General features: G+C 48.5%; 1 long non-coding RNA gene and 1 pseudogene across 2 annotated transcripts in view; one reads left to right on the top strand and one right to left on the bottom strand.

Annotated features, from left to right (window-relative positions):
- Positions 1 to 16,270, top strand: part of LOC149352940 (uncharacterized) — a 118,905-nt gene that overhangs the window by 26,815 nt on the left and 75,820 nt on the right. The window lies entirely within an intron of this gene.
- Positions 4,964 to 12,320, bottom strand: LOC149352941 (uncharacterized; annotated as a pseudogene).

The raw sequence follows: 16,270 nt of genomic DNA, 5'->3' as shown, positions 1-16,270 counted from the left end.
AAATGCAACGACTCATCGAGTGAGACCAGTGCAATTTTGAGGTGACTCTGAGTAAAATGAACTCGGCTACACTGGCTGCAACACCAGTAAATAACGTAACAATGGCTATTTTTAAAATGAATGTGCAAACTTGCATAATCACACCCACCGCAGTTCAGCTAAAAGAGCCACGGAAACGCCGAAGCCCTTTAAAAGCAAACACCAACGGTTTCAGTCTTCCTTACCCCTGGGGCAAGTTGTTCCACGCGAGTCAGCTTTACAGTCCACGCGCAGCGGCTTCTATATCTTTTCATTGTTTCTTAGTACGTCCAAACATGGGCACCTGCACCAGGTACGAGTAGACAAAACAAGACTTGTAGTGTCCAGGGGCGCTTAATCATAGCTACTTCGTTCCACGTGGCTTTCCATTTGGTCCAATGCTGTGCTCCATAGCTTTCATACATTCTTTCTGCGACCAGAATAAGTTGCCACATCGTGAGCGACAGGATGAAAAACGGCCGCTGCACTCGCAGCAGCCGTCAAAGAACGCGCAGCAGCGGGCGCGCGCATCGAACGCGCACGGCTCGAAGGCGGGGGGGGGGGGGGGGGGGGGGGGGGGGGGTTCAGCGGGTCCAGTTGGTTGCGCCTGTTCTGCGACGCCGCAGCGCTCAAAGGAGCCAGGGCAACGCCGCCCAGCTATGGCCTGCGTGCCCTATTGCGGCCTATCCATCATGTGCCGCCGGCTCATGTAGCCCCGAGATCTGTTCCGGAGCCGGGGCGGGGGAGGTGGGCTGTGACTCCGGCATTGCAAGCTGCCACCGTGGCAGCTCGCGCGGCGGCGGCGACGCCATGGCGACAGTCTCCGCGGTCTGCGCAGAGCGGAAGTGCAGCCCAAAGCACATACCGCTGGGCTAGCCACGTGGAGTTTAGAGAACTGCGGCATTCGAATAACCACGCACGCGGGACACCACAGTCCGATGCTTCGTATGTATAGCGCGATTATTATAATCGAGTGGCGGGTCTATTGGCGAAGCCGTATTACTTCAGGTCTTACCTTCTTGAGGTCATTACGCTGGCATCCGACCGCGTGCGCACTCCTTGAAGTCGCGCTTTCCTCAGAGCAGCTGCCGGGAAGGTGGGGTGATATCTACTTTCGCTCCCCAGTTGTCGTTCTACACTGACACTTAGTTCGCGGCTCAAGGGCAGTGATTTATTTGCGTCAATATATAGCCCCTCAGGCATTGCAGAGAGGTGTCATTTTAGCGCCAACAAACAGCGTGGCACTCATTTAACGATGTGTCGTATCTGTAGTAAATCTTAAACTTTACGCAGTTCGTACTAGTGATTGTCTGGTTTCTCGTGTTTAAGTGCACGGTATGTACAGCCACCGAAATGCACTCTGTCCTCCACCTGTACGTACTCTCAGCGGTCAGAAACTGACGCGGCCAGGGTTCCGTTAGTCCCGCGACCGCATGCACTCCGAGCACCCGGTAACACCGCACTTCCGCTCCGTCTACGCCCTCCGCCCGTTCTTCGTGCCGCCGAAAAGGGCGGCCGTTTCCGCGTGCTGCGCCGTGCAGTCGGCGTTGCCTGTCGGGCACTGTTCGCCCAGTCGCCGCCGTGCCGCTTCCAAGCCTCGTGTCGCGCCCGACAAAGAAGACGGATGACGGCTTTGTCGCGCGACTTGTTTCCTCTCCTCGCTGCTTATGCCGCCCCACGCGCCGCACCCCGTACAAGCAGCGTGCGCCCACGAACAACCGCACCACGCCGGCTGTGATTGCTGCTTCCGATCAGTGCTAAACGCCGCGTCTCTACTCCGGCACCGAGTGCACGGGAAACAACTCGACCCGAAGCTTCGTTCTTTTTTGCTTGCCTCGTAGCGGGCGACAGTATTTCGCGTCCCTTTGACGGCTAATTTTGGGCGAACGTATTTCTGCTCGGGTAATTTCACGGCTCGAATCTGAAAATGCTTACTCCGAGAGACACATTTCGATGAGCGTGCGGGAACAATAGAAGTTACTTTGGGGCCATTGCGACGGCAGCCCAAATTTTGCACGCGAGTGTCTGAAATGCTTCGACTGCGTCCATAAGACACAAGATATGGCGTGCCGTAGTCCCCTGCTTTTTTTTGTCTTTTTTACACGCTCGCGTGAGCACCTGGTCCACTGGAATGGCGCTGTGACGACGATGGCTAAAATAAGAGAGTCCGATTCATGAAAGATTCAGTAATTTATCCTCAAGCTTCCCATACTCAAGGGCGTTTCTCAGTTGCGTGCGCTTCGGCCGATTGGCAGAGTCCCGTGGTGCGATCGGACGTCGTGAAACAGAGCCGTAAGTTCAGCGCGCCTCTGTGCTCGCCTGCCTAGCGTTGGAACAACGAACGACGTGTGACGCTGAACAAGCCGAGATTTACGGCTCACAAATAAAGCTTTGGCGCCGCACCAAGGTCCGCGGATATCGAAGAGGGAAAGGTGGTAGCAAGCAGTGTCGCTACACTCCCCTTCTGTCCGTTTCGTCGGCGCTTAGGTGGGCGCTCTTGAAAAAATGTCGCGCGCGAGTCACACCTGCAGCTGTATACAGCAGCGACGGTAAAGATTTGTTCGAAATTGAATGAGGTGGCTTGGCGAGTAGCTTGGTTTACCATTGATAAATCATGAAACTAGTGAAGAGGAGCAAAGCAGGGCGAAACAATACTAAAAAAAAAAATTATTTCGCTCTCAAATCTCAGAAGTCAGCGGGAAGAGAGAAAATGAAACGCTGGCTGACCCATCTCCTGTATTCGCTGCAGGCGGGTGCGAGAACTAAGCAGTATTGTTTCCAATGTTTACCTGCCTATTTATTTATTTATTTATTTATTTATTTATTTATTTATTTATTTATTTATTTATTTATTTATTCAATACTGCAGGCCGTTAAGGCCCAAGCAGGAGTGGGATAAACATGCAGAAAACTCCGACGACCAGCAGAAGACGACGCCAACAGCAGAATTCAGTAGAAGCAATGTAGTAAATACGGAGCATGAAAATAAAACAAGTCGCAACAAACAACAGACAATAGTTAACGGTCAAGTACTTGTTCAATGCCGGAAAGCACATTTTCGGATACAAACACATGAGGGGGTAGGTTGTTCCAATCTGCTATAGTTCGAGGAAAGAAAGAATATTTAAAGTTATTGGTGCGGGCAAACAAAGGAGATAATTTACGCGGATGGCAATGCCTTGTTACTCTAGTTGTTGAAGGTTTCATATACAAGTAAGGGTCAAGACGGAACTGAGAATGGTAGAGTTTAAAGAGGAATTTAATTCTTGCTAGCTTTCTCCAGTACTCTAAGGGTTTGATGTTGTTGATTCTCATTGATTCAGATGGGGAGTCATGTCGACGGTACCGGTTATATATGAAGCGAACTGCTGATCTTTGAATCTGTTCAAGTTTGCTAATGTCTTTTTTAGTGAAAGGATCCCAAACCTCGCATGCGTACTGCAATCTAGATTTGATCAGTGTGTTGTAGGCCAGAAGCTTTACATGGGAGGGGCAGTATTTGAGTCTGTGTCTTAACTGGCCGAGTTTGCGGCGCGCCGAGGAGCAGATATTGTCAACATGAGCGGACCAGCTTGAATGTTCTGTAATCGTTACGCCCAAATATTTAAAACATTGAGTTTGAGTTATGGGGGTCTGCTGGATAGTGTACTGGTGAGCAAGAGGAGACTTTTTGTTTGTGATACGCATGAAAACAGTTTTATCAGGATTCAGCTTTATCTTGTGAACCCATAAAGTCGCCGACGCTACGCCTGCTACCGCGTTCCATGCGTTGCTATAGTACAAAGCACCGATCACAACATCAAGTAAATGTTAATTCCGAGGGTCTGCAAGGTAATGTCCTGAGGATCTTCGGTCGAGAAGAGCTGCAGCTTCTTTCTGCGAGCGCAGTGTTTATAAAATAAATCTCGGTTTTGGTTTCAGTATTTCCTCCTCGAAGCGCTAGTGTCAGTGTGTATGAAATGCAGTGTTTTCTTTGGGTAGGTCCCCTGTAGCCTTTCGTCTCCTTCTTCATAGCACCGCACCGAGCTTGTCGGCAAACTTCACTATGGGGACGAGGTTTCGTCTTCGTCAGAGGCACCTGGATGTCTCCACCACCATCGTTTCTTCCCGTCTCGGAGACACCCATATGTTGCGTGGACTCAGTGACTGCTGTTAAGCTTCGCAGGAAGAGATTCGTCCGCTCGTTAGTGGAAAGTCGGAACTGGTCGAACCACCCGCTTCCAGCATTAGCTAGATTAGCACCTGTCGGACCACGTGCGCCCCACGAGGAGACCGCTTGGCAAACACGTGGAGGCCGCACGTAGAACACTTGCTTTCTTCGTATCCCCGTCTGCATGCTTTTTTGCTGTTACACAACTAATGGGGGCAGGTTAACGGCTAGAGCTTCACGGGAAATCAGGAGCCTATTCCGCGCAACAACTGGCTGACAGCTTTGGGATCTCCGGAACACTGCGCAATACCCACTTGAGCACAGCACCGGCACTACCTGTAAGCTCATTTTCTGAGTTGCCTGCGCCCGTTAAGGACCCTCCGCAGCACAAAAAACCTAGCGATTCGTACCGCGGAAAGCTGCTGCTGTCGCTGGCGAAGTACCAGGAGGCGCCATCCATCTACGGCCAAGGCGCTGCAGCCTTAGTGAAACATTTTGCTTCCACTAAGAATCTCATGGTTGAAGGGCACGGTTTTCGTCACCATGTCCAACAGCCAGGCGAATCTATTCAAGAATTTGTTGCCCCGACGCCAGAGCTCGCAGCTCCTTGTTTTTTATTAATGTCAAAGATCTGTTCCGCGATTAGCTTCTAGAAGGCGTCACCTTGTGAGCGCCTGTGAGCGCCTTCTCGAATGTTCGCCGCTTCCATTTTTCCGTGCCTTCGGTCACATAGATCACGCTGAAACCTTTAAATCGGGTGGCGGCTCACGCCACCTAGCGATGATGCGTAAAATTTCACTCTTGTCTTGACTTGAGCCAAAAATCATATAATCTGCACTTGGTTATTTCTACCCATTTAAAATGCATTTTTCCACCACTGTCCTTAAACCCCAGTGCTTCGAATAAATCAGTCGTGTTGCTTTCAACTGCAGGGCGAAGCCCTTTACAGAAAAGTATCAATTGTTCAGCCGTTTCCTCCTCCTCTCCACACGCACCGCGTAACGTGTCCATCTCGTGGTACTTGTCTCGGTATGCCTTAGTCCGCAATACTCTCCTCCTGCCTGCAACAACAAAGAGCTTCCCCTAGAATTATCGTATATATTTTCTTCTGCAATTTCCTGCTTAAACGTTCTGCATGTTCCTAGTGCCGATTTCGTCTGCGTCCCTGTTTTGCACAGACCCCTCTCTGTGTCTTTAACCTTTTTCGTAATCGACATTTCCTGATTTGCGCCCAAACTGCTGTCCAGATATTTACTTGTCAGTTTTATAGTTGCCATTCTCCATTTTGGGTCGACATTCCACATCTACAAGTGACTGAAAACTTTCCTAGCCCACTGCTTTTCCACCAATTGTCTCAATCGCTCATCAAGTTCTATCTCACTGCCAGCTTCTCTGCTCTCGAATGATGTCCATCCCCTGTCACATACTATCCCCCCTTTGGTGTATTGTGTTGTGCTCCCAAAACAAGTCTACCTACCCCGCGCTGCTTGATTTCTAACCATGCTTGAACCTCTAGTCTCATGCACAGGACCGCATTGACCAAAGTCACACTAGGAACTATCACCTCTTTCAGATCCCTCTTACCACTTCGCATCTATTGTAATTCCATAATGCCATATTTTTTATGGCAGCCGCATTCGTGCTGGATGGCAGCAGCGCGAGTGCAATGCGACGAGTGAATGCTGAAGCTTTCTAATGCGTTTCGAAATTGTCTTGGAGCACCGCGGGAGTCCGTCGAGTCCGAATGCCTTTCCAATTCTCGAATGCAATTCACTCAGACGCCATTCGAACGCACCCGTGTAGCACGGGTATCGCTTTTGTTTCTGCACTTCATGTGCGCGTGGCTTGTGTTTTTCTCCACATCTCCTGTATGGCATACATTGCATCTGCGATTTATGTTATTAACATTTAGTATGTTTATAGAACTGGTCACTCTAGTTAGATCATATTGAATTCACGTTGAGTTAACAATACTCATCAATCAACAACTTACTAACGCATTAGATATTTTCCTAAGGTGGGAGCACGTTTGTATCATCTGAGTTTCGGTTTTAGCTTCTCCTCATTGTGGCGCTAGTGGCGCGCGCGCGTACACACACGCACGCATGCACACACGCGCACACACACACACACACACACACGCACACACACACACACACACACACACACACACACACACACACACACACACACACACACACACACACACACACACACACACACACACACACACATACACACACACACACACACACACACACACACACACGCACACACGCGCACACACACACACACACACACACACACACGCACGCACGCACGAACACACACGCACACACACACAAATGCGTGTGGTTTGTTATAAGACATATACTCCGATCGGGTCCGTCCTGTGCAGCGTTCTGTTCCCTTCACCGGCGTATCGGGCCAAGCCTATCGGGCAAATCTAACCGGAGGAAGAGTATAATTTCAGCTAGAAGCGGTCTTATCCATGCAGAGAGTGTCGGCGGCTGTTCCACCTGAGCGCCGCCTGTATCTGGGAACGAAGTGTCCGGAGCGGAAAAGGCACAAAACTTTTTGCTATTCAGGACCCTTGAGGCGCAGTTCGCGGTAGCTGGTGCAATTACGTGTTGACGTAATTAACTATGTGCTGACGCCTAATTGAGGGCGTCACGTTCTTACGACTTCGCTCTCCGCATTGGCGACTGTATATCGGCGCGCAAAGAAGCAGCCGCCCACGAGAGAGCAAAACAGAGTAAGCAGTCAAAGCTCAAGAAAAAAAAAATAGAGGAGAATGATGGAGTCTACCAGGGTGTGCTTGTACATATATACACATAAATTAAACGAGGGTAATTTGTCTTACCTGCTCCATTAGGAGATAGGGATCGGAGACAATTTTCCCGGCGTGCGTTTTCTCACCCACGTCGTTCAGCGAGCGGCAACACGGGGAAAAACAAGGACGGAGTTTTTTGAACGCGCACGCTCGCAGACTGCCAAGCAGTCTGGGCCTTGCGTCAGCCCCGCTCTCGGCACGACGCAGCGGCCCAGCATGCGTGTATGCGTCAGTTCAATCCTGAAGGATGATCGAAGTAATCCGACTCGCGAGCGCGAAGATTGCAAAAAAAAAAAAAAATGGGAAAGGAAACAGAAGATAAATCGAGCACTGGGGAGGACGAGGGGGCCGTGCAGAGAGAGGAAATCCAAAGCGTGGCCGGAGGACTTTGTTCGTGTACACATGTACTTACGTACAGCACAGGCAGGGTGCTGGACACTTTGCGCAGTGCGTCTCGACAGCCACAGCGACGGGGAAAACGAATCGGTTGTGGCGCGAATCTCCGTCTTCGTCGGCGGTCATCGCAGCAGCCGGGGAAATAAATTCAGCCGCGCGCAGTGTCGCACGGGCAGTAGCGCTCGCTCTCAATGCAGTGAAGCGCGGACTACGTCGGCGAATATAAGGGAGGTCTTCTCGTGTGCTTGTGGCGCTTGCGGTCAGGCGGACGGTATAGGCTGGTCCCCTTTGGCACTTGCACATTGCAGGCGCAAGGCGCGAAGTCACTGAACACGCTTGCTTGCTCCGAACGTCGAGAGCCCGATCCCCACGCTGTTTACTGTTTGTATTTGGATCGTGCGTCTTAAACACTCGACACTGGGCACTGTACAGGTTCCCTGTCTCTCATACACTGTGTTTCGCAGGGTTGGCCTGCTTGAAATCCGCATTGCCACAAGAGTAGACGTCCGTGGAACTATTTCTGTGCTACAGTTTGTTTGAACAGGGTACCAACCACAATATCCCACATCTGAACAAAGAGGGACACCTAATGGAACTGAAAAGGGTCCTAACACGTACCTGGAGTGATCAGGCGGTATGTACGCGCCCCATATCCTATCGACCACAAGCTCCAGCAGTCGCAGCACACTTATTGTCACTACTTTTTAGCCACACTTCGTATAAAAGACGGGCCAGTGCGATGTCACGTCTGTTGCGAATGCGCTGTATACGAAGTTATGAGGAAATGCCTTCTTCGATCTCACACCGCTACAAAACCTCCCACAGCTTCGAAAAACGTTTGCAATGATTACGATCATTACCTAACGATATGCCAGGCGCTTCGGCTTTCTATTTTTTTGATCACCGGACCCACGATCTATAGAAGAGGATGTAATGTTGGAAAGGGTTTACTTTCATTACTTTTCTCTCTTTTTTTGTTCGATATATGGTCATTTAAACGCTCCAGAATGGTCCTCGGAAGCACGTCTCACTTAATTTTGCGTTATTACGGTAATTAATTGAAACTACTATATTAATTTTTTCTAGAAATTGCCCTTGTTACGCTGTAAAATCTTTACCCTAGCAGAAAAATTCAAACAATATTTAATCAATTCTCAAAGCCCTAAACGTATCTAGAAATCAATTGAATATAGAGTTAAAGCTGGAATATCGTAGATTCTAGGTCAGTGCGATAAGAGAGATATCAAGGACAAAACTGCCGACTGCTGTTGAAAATATTGCACTGTTTGCCCCTTCAGTGACTGCTCCCATATATTAGAACTGACACCGCGAAAGCGACAGCCTTTAAAAAAAAAGAAAATAAAGTTAGCACTCGCCTACGTCAAGAAGTTTCGAGGCAATGGTTTGGTTTATGGTATATGAGGGTTTAGCGTCCCAAAGCAACTCAGGCTATGAGAGACGCCGTAGTGAAGGGCTCCGGAAATTTCGACCACCTGGGGTTCTTTAACGTGCACTGACATCGCACTGTATACGGGCCTCTAGAATTTCGCCTTTATCGAAATTCGACCGCCGCGGCCGAGATCGAACCCGCGTCATTCGGGTCAGCAGCCGAGCACCATAACCACTGATCCACCGCGGCGGCCCCTTTTCGAGGCAATAGTTTCTGTAGCATTATAGCCTAGGAATCAACCATGCAGCCAAAGCAACAAAACAAATTTCTTCCTAACACAGTTTCTGAAATGTGCTCTTGCTGACAATGCGAGAGACCAACAGTGCAATATTCCTATAGCTAATTGCACTTGAGGGGTCCCAGTCAGCCCGTTCGTTAAAAATGGTGCAAGTATTTCTCAATCGTGTCACCGACTATAATCTGCGTGGCGTCTTCCCTTTTTTTACCCAGGTGTTTCCTTTCCCAGAAGAAAAGAAAGGGAATCCCCCTGTCCCTTCCTATAAAACAAGTTAACTGGGACACCTGATGAATTACACATGAGTTGTCAATGCGGCAGCATTAGGAGCTGCTGATGCCTACACCGGAAGTGTTGTCACTTCCGGTCTGGTGACGTCATTTCACTCCAGCCAATGGGTGAATTTTTTGACCGATGATATATTTTTTTTCCCAGTGAAGATTCCAATGTTCTCGCATGAATAAAGAAGGCTTTAAAACGGTCAACGGTCATTAAAAACGGACCGGAAGCGCCTAATAAACGCGACAAAGGCAGGTCCTATATTTTATGCGTCTGAATTCGACAGCTAAGAGCTCACACTCACTGTTTGTATATTGCCAATGTTCAAAAACATGTTTTATGTTGTAACACTACTTGAAATACACGTATCTTAACGTGATGCTCGAGGCCTTCAGAACCAGGTGTTGCGCTCCAAACCAGTTCCGCTGTACACGTCTGAACAGTAGCTTCATATCTAACTATTCGCGCGTTTTCCGCTAGTAGTCGCAGTACTGGAATTTATAACCTGGCCACGATGAAATACACGAAAATTGTCGTAGCAGGTTTCCATGGTTTCTGCCTCGTTGAATAAAACGTATGGTTTGGTTTGGTTTGGTTTATGGGGTTTAACGTCCCAAAGCGACTAAGGCTATGAGAGACGCCGTAGTGGAGGGCTCCGGAAATTTCGACCACCTGGGGTTCTTTAGCGTGCACTGACATCGCACAGTACACGGGCCTCGAATTTCTCCTCCAAAGAAATTCAGCCGCCGCGACCGGGATCGAACCCGCGTCTTTCGGGCCAGCAGCCGAGCACTATAGCCACTGAGCCACCGCGGAGGCTATAAAACGTATTATCATGAAATGCAATTTGCCTAAGCACCAGGAGAACTTTACGTGAAACTGTCCAGCCGCCATATTCTATCCCATGTTGACTTCAGTTAGTGATGGAATTGAGTCTGTATTAATGGCATCTTGTGAAATTCTTATTGCCGGATAAAGATAATAGACTGAGTTAAGTCATAGGTTAACATGATCATTCATTCCAGAAGTCGTATAACCGTGACAACACCGATGCGTCAAAGGACGTATGGCATATAAGGTTAGAAAAATAGAGAAATAGTGTTGGTAAAATGTTTAGGGGAATCTCCCAAGGTGGAGTAAATTTGTAATAAGGGAGTAATTACTCATTGGCATCCACTCAAGCGCAGCCATACGGCTACAAAGGAAAGCTATACAGCTTGGGTGGATGCTGCGCTTGGGTTGATGCCAATGAGTAATTACTCGCTTATTACAAATTTACTCCACCTTGGGGGATTCCAATAAACATTTGACCAACACTGTTCCCACTTCGAGTTATTGATCAATACGCTCTCGCCCTACCATAAGCTTGCCGTCTCGGTTAGCTCAGTTGTAGAGCGACTGCTCCGGTGAAGCGGTGGTCCCAGGTTCGAGCCCCGGACCAGGACGAATTTTTCTTTAACTACGAAGTTTCTGAGAAAGCTGTATAGCTTTCCTTTGTAGCCGTATGACTGCGCTTGGGTGGATGCCAATGAGTAATTACTCCCTTATTAAAAATAGAGAAAAAGGAAGTTAATACAACTGGCTACCAGAACGTCACAGGTAAACATCTATGTAAACAATGTAAGTGGGAAATAGGTGTAATATTGCTAAAGAAGGAAAAATCTCCCTTCCTATAAGGTCCTCTCGTTTCATGGATGGCGTATGCTGTTGGTGTCCCTCGCGTGAGAAAGTGACGCACCGGCAACAATAAGAAGGCTCAAGCAAAAACGAAATAAGAAGAAAAGACCAAGAGCACTCTGCTTCTAGATAAAAATAATTCTTGCCGAAATTCACTCACAATTTAGACATAATTTAACTGTAAATGTATCGCGGTTTGTACCCTCGTTGTCAATACAGAGAGCGTGGCATTAAATGCGGGCCAAGGAAGCAAATGAACGATGTAGAATTGACACGTAAGTAGATTTTTTAGGCGATGGGCAACCCAAGAAAATAATATAAAATAAAAATTACCCTGCTCGCACCGCCTGGGGCACAAGGGGTTGGGACCAGTTTAAAACAATGAGGCACGAGACAATTATCATGTTTACATAGCAGAAACAAAAAAGAAAATAGTGAAACCCGCAGGGAGGGTGGGCGATTGCTTAATTCTTAAAGCGGATTAGCAAATAGTAATTATATAGGGTTAATGTGGTCGCATAGTTGCTCTTGACTTACGCAACCTCAATAACCCTATATACCGCATGGGCTATGGTGGCTTGTTGCATGGCTCTGTCAAGAGGTGCGACACGAAAGTCTTGGTGTCAGAGGCCGTGTCGTTTTCGCTGAACGCGTAGTAGGGTTCCTGTTTCTTGCATTTTTTTTTTCATTGATTGCAGGGGCATACATTAAACCGCCATGCTGGTGGCAGTAAATGCGAAAAAACAACTGAAAACAAATGTCATCAGTACGAACATGTAATTCGATCCACCGCCTTTTCACATCGGCCTGTTTGCCGAAACTCGGGAATTTTACGTAGGAAAGGAACTTAGTAAAAGTGTTGGTTGGAATAGTTCCAAACGGGAAGTTTGTGTTTAAGAGCTATGCGGCACAGGAATTACACCGCGTGGCATCCGGTAGCATAAACGAGGACAATCAATGAGTGCACGCTCACGCAGAAGGCGCCAAAGTGAGCGGGCCATATTGGCGCGCGAGCAGCAAAGCTGGCAGCATAGATCTTCCCCGTTGCGGCCCCCAGCACGATTCCTTTTTTTCCCCCAAAAGGCTAAAGTGCTGGCTGCTTCGGCGCGTATATCTCCCCCAAGGCGCGAAAGCTGCGCACAAGAAGGCAGCCAGGCACGAGGAACACGTAGGCGGTTCAGCGCTCTAAAAGCGCGCCAGAGGCGTCAAGCGTCGCCCGCCAAAGCGCCTCCATCACTCACAGCCGCAGCGTGCATTCCAGCGCCGGCCTATCAGCAGCCATCATGCATATTGCACGACGCCGACCCACCGCCGACAGGCAGGCGCAACCCGCGGCGCCTCCCAAGCGACGACCATGTGTCGACCGCCGGCGGCGGCGGCTGCTGCCTACGCGAGGGGATGTTGTCGGCCTCTTCCGGCGACGCGCACCCCTTTGGCGCGGCGCCATACATCACGACCAGAGCGCGTGGCGAGCCACTTTGCTCGGGGCGGGCGTGAGCCTGTTCGGCCGCCCGTTTTTTCTGTGAAATATCGCTCTCCGGAAAGGGTGGGCGCATTTTTCAAGAGCCTCGTGAAATATTCACTCCGTCCGAAGTGGTGCTGCCAGCGAGCCCCCTGCGCGGCTCCCGGACCCCGCCTGTGCGCGCGCGGCGGGTCACTGCCGTGAGGGGGCCCGTAAAGGCACGCTGGGCTGGGAGGGAAGCTCGCGATCCTACTCCAGACGGCCCAAGAGCGAAGTGTGCGCCGGGTATCAGAGCTGCGTCGTACAGCGTCCCAGGGCGAATGCCTACGTGGTGTACAAACATCCAACCGAACCGTACGATGCGTCTCTTGAACAGGACGAGAGCTGACGGACAGCATGGCACACTGCGAGCGCTGCGTCGCGTCCCTTCTGCCCGTGAAATCGAGAATGAGCGGCTGTTTCTGTACAACAAAGCCGTACCTTCTAGTCCAACGTCAAGCCACACCGTTCCCCCAAAGCCGCATCGAGTTTCCTGTGCTTTCACGTATGGCCGGATGAGTTTTGTCATCAAGTCGATCCTTTTCAGTTCAAGTGACTTTAGCCCAGGGATAAAAAACCCGAGCCTGGGAGCAACTAGCCCATGAACATTCCATTTCACGCACAATGTTTTTGCAGTTTAAGTTAATTATTCACCAATGGTTGCGAAAATCGAAAGTACATGTGGAACTTCACCAGTTTCTCCAGTGACCGGTTGCAGTGTCATCAGCGCTGAAGCTGCAAAAATAACTGCGGACGAAAGGGAAGAGCTCATTAGTCAGGTGCTCTGCCTTGTGCAAGTATGTAAAAAGTACGCGCAATTACATGCGACTTGTGAGTTTCTGGATTTATGAAACGTTCGTTCTTTAATATTCAGTGCACCAAAAACCACCGTTTTTGTTCTTTCGTACCAGGCAAAGCCGATAAGATTTAGTATGGTCTTGTGGTGGTAACCACAGAAGTAGGCGAACAGGCTAACAATGCGGCACTAAATCGTTTATTAAGACGAACTTTTGGGCAAGCACGCATTCAGCATTTTTTGTATTTATTTATTTATTTATTTATTTATTTATTTATTTATTTATTTATTTATTTATTTATTGATTTTTGTGGAGGGGCCCAAGGCACATTCTTGAATCTGTGTGTGTGTTTTGGGGTTGGAGGGGGGTGGGGGGGGGTGCTGCATGCTTTGCCAGTAGAATTGAGGGAGGGGGTTCTTGGTTTCCCAGGCACTTAGAACCCCTTCGACACGTCGCTGCTCTGCCCAGAAAGCAAACAAAGCAACTTGGCGTCGGTGATAGCTACAGGTGCATTCGGTAGTCACCCGGACGATAACGGCCGGTGCCCTGGGCCGTACTCCATTTCGACGCGAAAACTTTCAAGATAAGATGCCTGAACAATGACAGTTATCTCGATCACCGCAGAAATTGCCTCGCGGTGATAATCATTGTTTCAGCGCTCTCTGGTCGCGTTTCTCGTAGCAAGCAGAAACAGATAAGGACGCATGCTGAAGCCGATAAACAAAAAGCAGCAAAACAGACACGACAAAACTTTGCGACAGTATTCAACATGTGACGACGGGGCCACAAAAAGAAAACCGTTTGCTATCGCGAACGGAATTTCAGTGAAGGTGCATAATTATCGTCAGGCGTGTTGACACTTTCCTTACCGTGCCTATTCAAATTGTTCAGTTTGAACGATGGTGGAAAGTGGCCCATTCTGCGTGATCATCGCCGCTTCTAGATAAGTAACGCTTTCCAGAACGTTGTGAAAGGTACTTTTTGTTGCCATATGAGGGAGTATTTGTAAACTTCCAGCGACGCCTGCCAACCTGTCAATGGCGTCCAAAGTAACGTCTTCGCCTCGCGTAGACGTTGTTCAGCAGCAGTGTTCTCGCGATTCCGCAGCATCGGCACTTGAGTTCGTAGATGCAAACACCTTTGTTTGAAAAGATGACGTACAGTGGTGAGCAGCCTTGTCTAGAGCGCTTGAGCAGTGCGCACTTGGTAACAAAAACCGAAATTAGAGAGCAGCTCCTCATTACAGGGCAAACTTTTCGTGCCTGCTTTGTTTACGAGGCTACCTGGCGCTACTTCCGTGCAAGCGTTGCAGCTGGACCCTAGAGGCTGCCACAAAATCTGCATTTGTTTGCAAGGAAGTGCACCGCCCGAGCGCTCTAGACAAGGCTGCTCACCACTGTACATTCGTCTGATTTTAGTTTGGACAGAGATGACTGCTCCGCCCAGCCCGGTCTAAGGACAGGTCCCCGCTTGTAACTTTCGTTTTCGCCGCTGTCGATGAGATTCGCTGGTTTTCGAGCCTCTGTGAATGTATCGGGTTTGTTGTGATCGACTGCGCGCCACCAGAAGTGCGACGGATTGCGTTTTATTCAAGACGGCGCAGGATCGACCGCGGCAATGCTCTGTGAAGTAGCACAAGGAGTTTCGCGCGAGCAGTTGATTTTGTGTTTTTTTTACCCTGATCGGAAAGCTTAGCATCAAGAGTTATGTAACTTTGAATACTCGTTTACTTCATTGTAACTCATAAAGCGCAAATTCTATTAGAGTTTTATTTTCTAACTAATTATATTTAATATTTTTGCGAATTGTTGCAGCGAGTCTCTCACATTTCGCCAATCAAATCTTTTTTTTCTTCATAAGCAATACATATTCTGTTTTTTTTTTATTTATGTCATTTAAAGGAGAGCTCCTTTAGCTACACTGTGATGTGCAGCAATTGTATTCTAAAAATTGTATTCTAAAACGTTATGTTTAAATTTCCGTTGAAGTTATAATCGCTACTTCGTCAATACTGTTTACTGCAGAACTGGTGTGAAAATTTAAAATGTAATTCTTGTTAATGTTTATTTTGTTATTTTGCTATTATCCACGTTTGTTTTCATATATTGTGTGTAAAACATATTTTATTTTTCTTTAATACTCTGCATCGTCAAGTCGTCACCTGCTGCCTCGTTGGTGGTTTTGTAGGCCTTTGTCAAGCTGTCAGGGACAGCTTTTTGCCTATAAACCCAGCAGAATCTTTCTGGAAAATAAATTGAATTGAATTTAAAAGCCAAAGTTTTAAATTTGTGGGTGAATACATTTTTTTACGCTCACCACGCCGAAATTGCCTGTTTTCCCGCAGTAAGGAAATAGTTAATTAGTGCTGAAAATAATGATGGTCGGGAAGTATCCCCATTTTGAGAGACACAAGCATGACCCCCTCAGTGCTATCATGGCGTATCGACCACGAAAACTCCTGCCTCCTAATCACTGCTGTTTGTATTTGCATATGGCTCAAGTGCGAACATGGATCAGCTTGCTATACAAGAAAGCCTAGACGTCACACCGCGCTTCTCACAAGAAAAAGGAATGACTCTAGCACACAGTCATGCTTGCGCTGCCTTTTGCTTTCTAAAGTTAAAAACGTTTTCTTTATCTTGAAAGACAACCCTTGAAGGGCACCTTAGCACGTACACTTTCCAGGTCTGGTCTCAAATTGACATGAACCTCTCCTGGGCCGCGCAGATTAACCCTCTTAAAGAACAGGTAGGCGCTGTGGTTAAGGTGTCGCATATGGCTTTGCCGAGATGTCGTGTGACGGGTTGACGTCATCTGTGCTGCGAGTCGACAGTGAACTCATATACAGATATGTCTCGTATTCCGCGTTGATTCCGCAATGAATCTCGCGTACCTCGGAAGAGGGCCTGCAAGCGGCGGTTAGCTACAGCGGCC

Source organism: Amblyomma mixtum, chromosome 3 (assembly GCF_055824585.1).
Source record: "Amblyomma mixtum isolate Tamu chromosome 3, ASM5582458v1, whole genome shotgun sequence".
NCBI classification, from domain to species: domain Eukaryota; kingdom Metazoa; phylum Arthropoda; class Arachnida; order Ixodida; family Ixodidae; genus Amblyomma; species Amblyomma mixtum.
The sequence above is the reverse complement of the archived record's forward strand: the minus strand, read 5'-3'. Positions and strand labels throughout refer to the sequence as shown.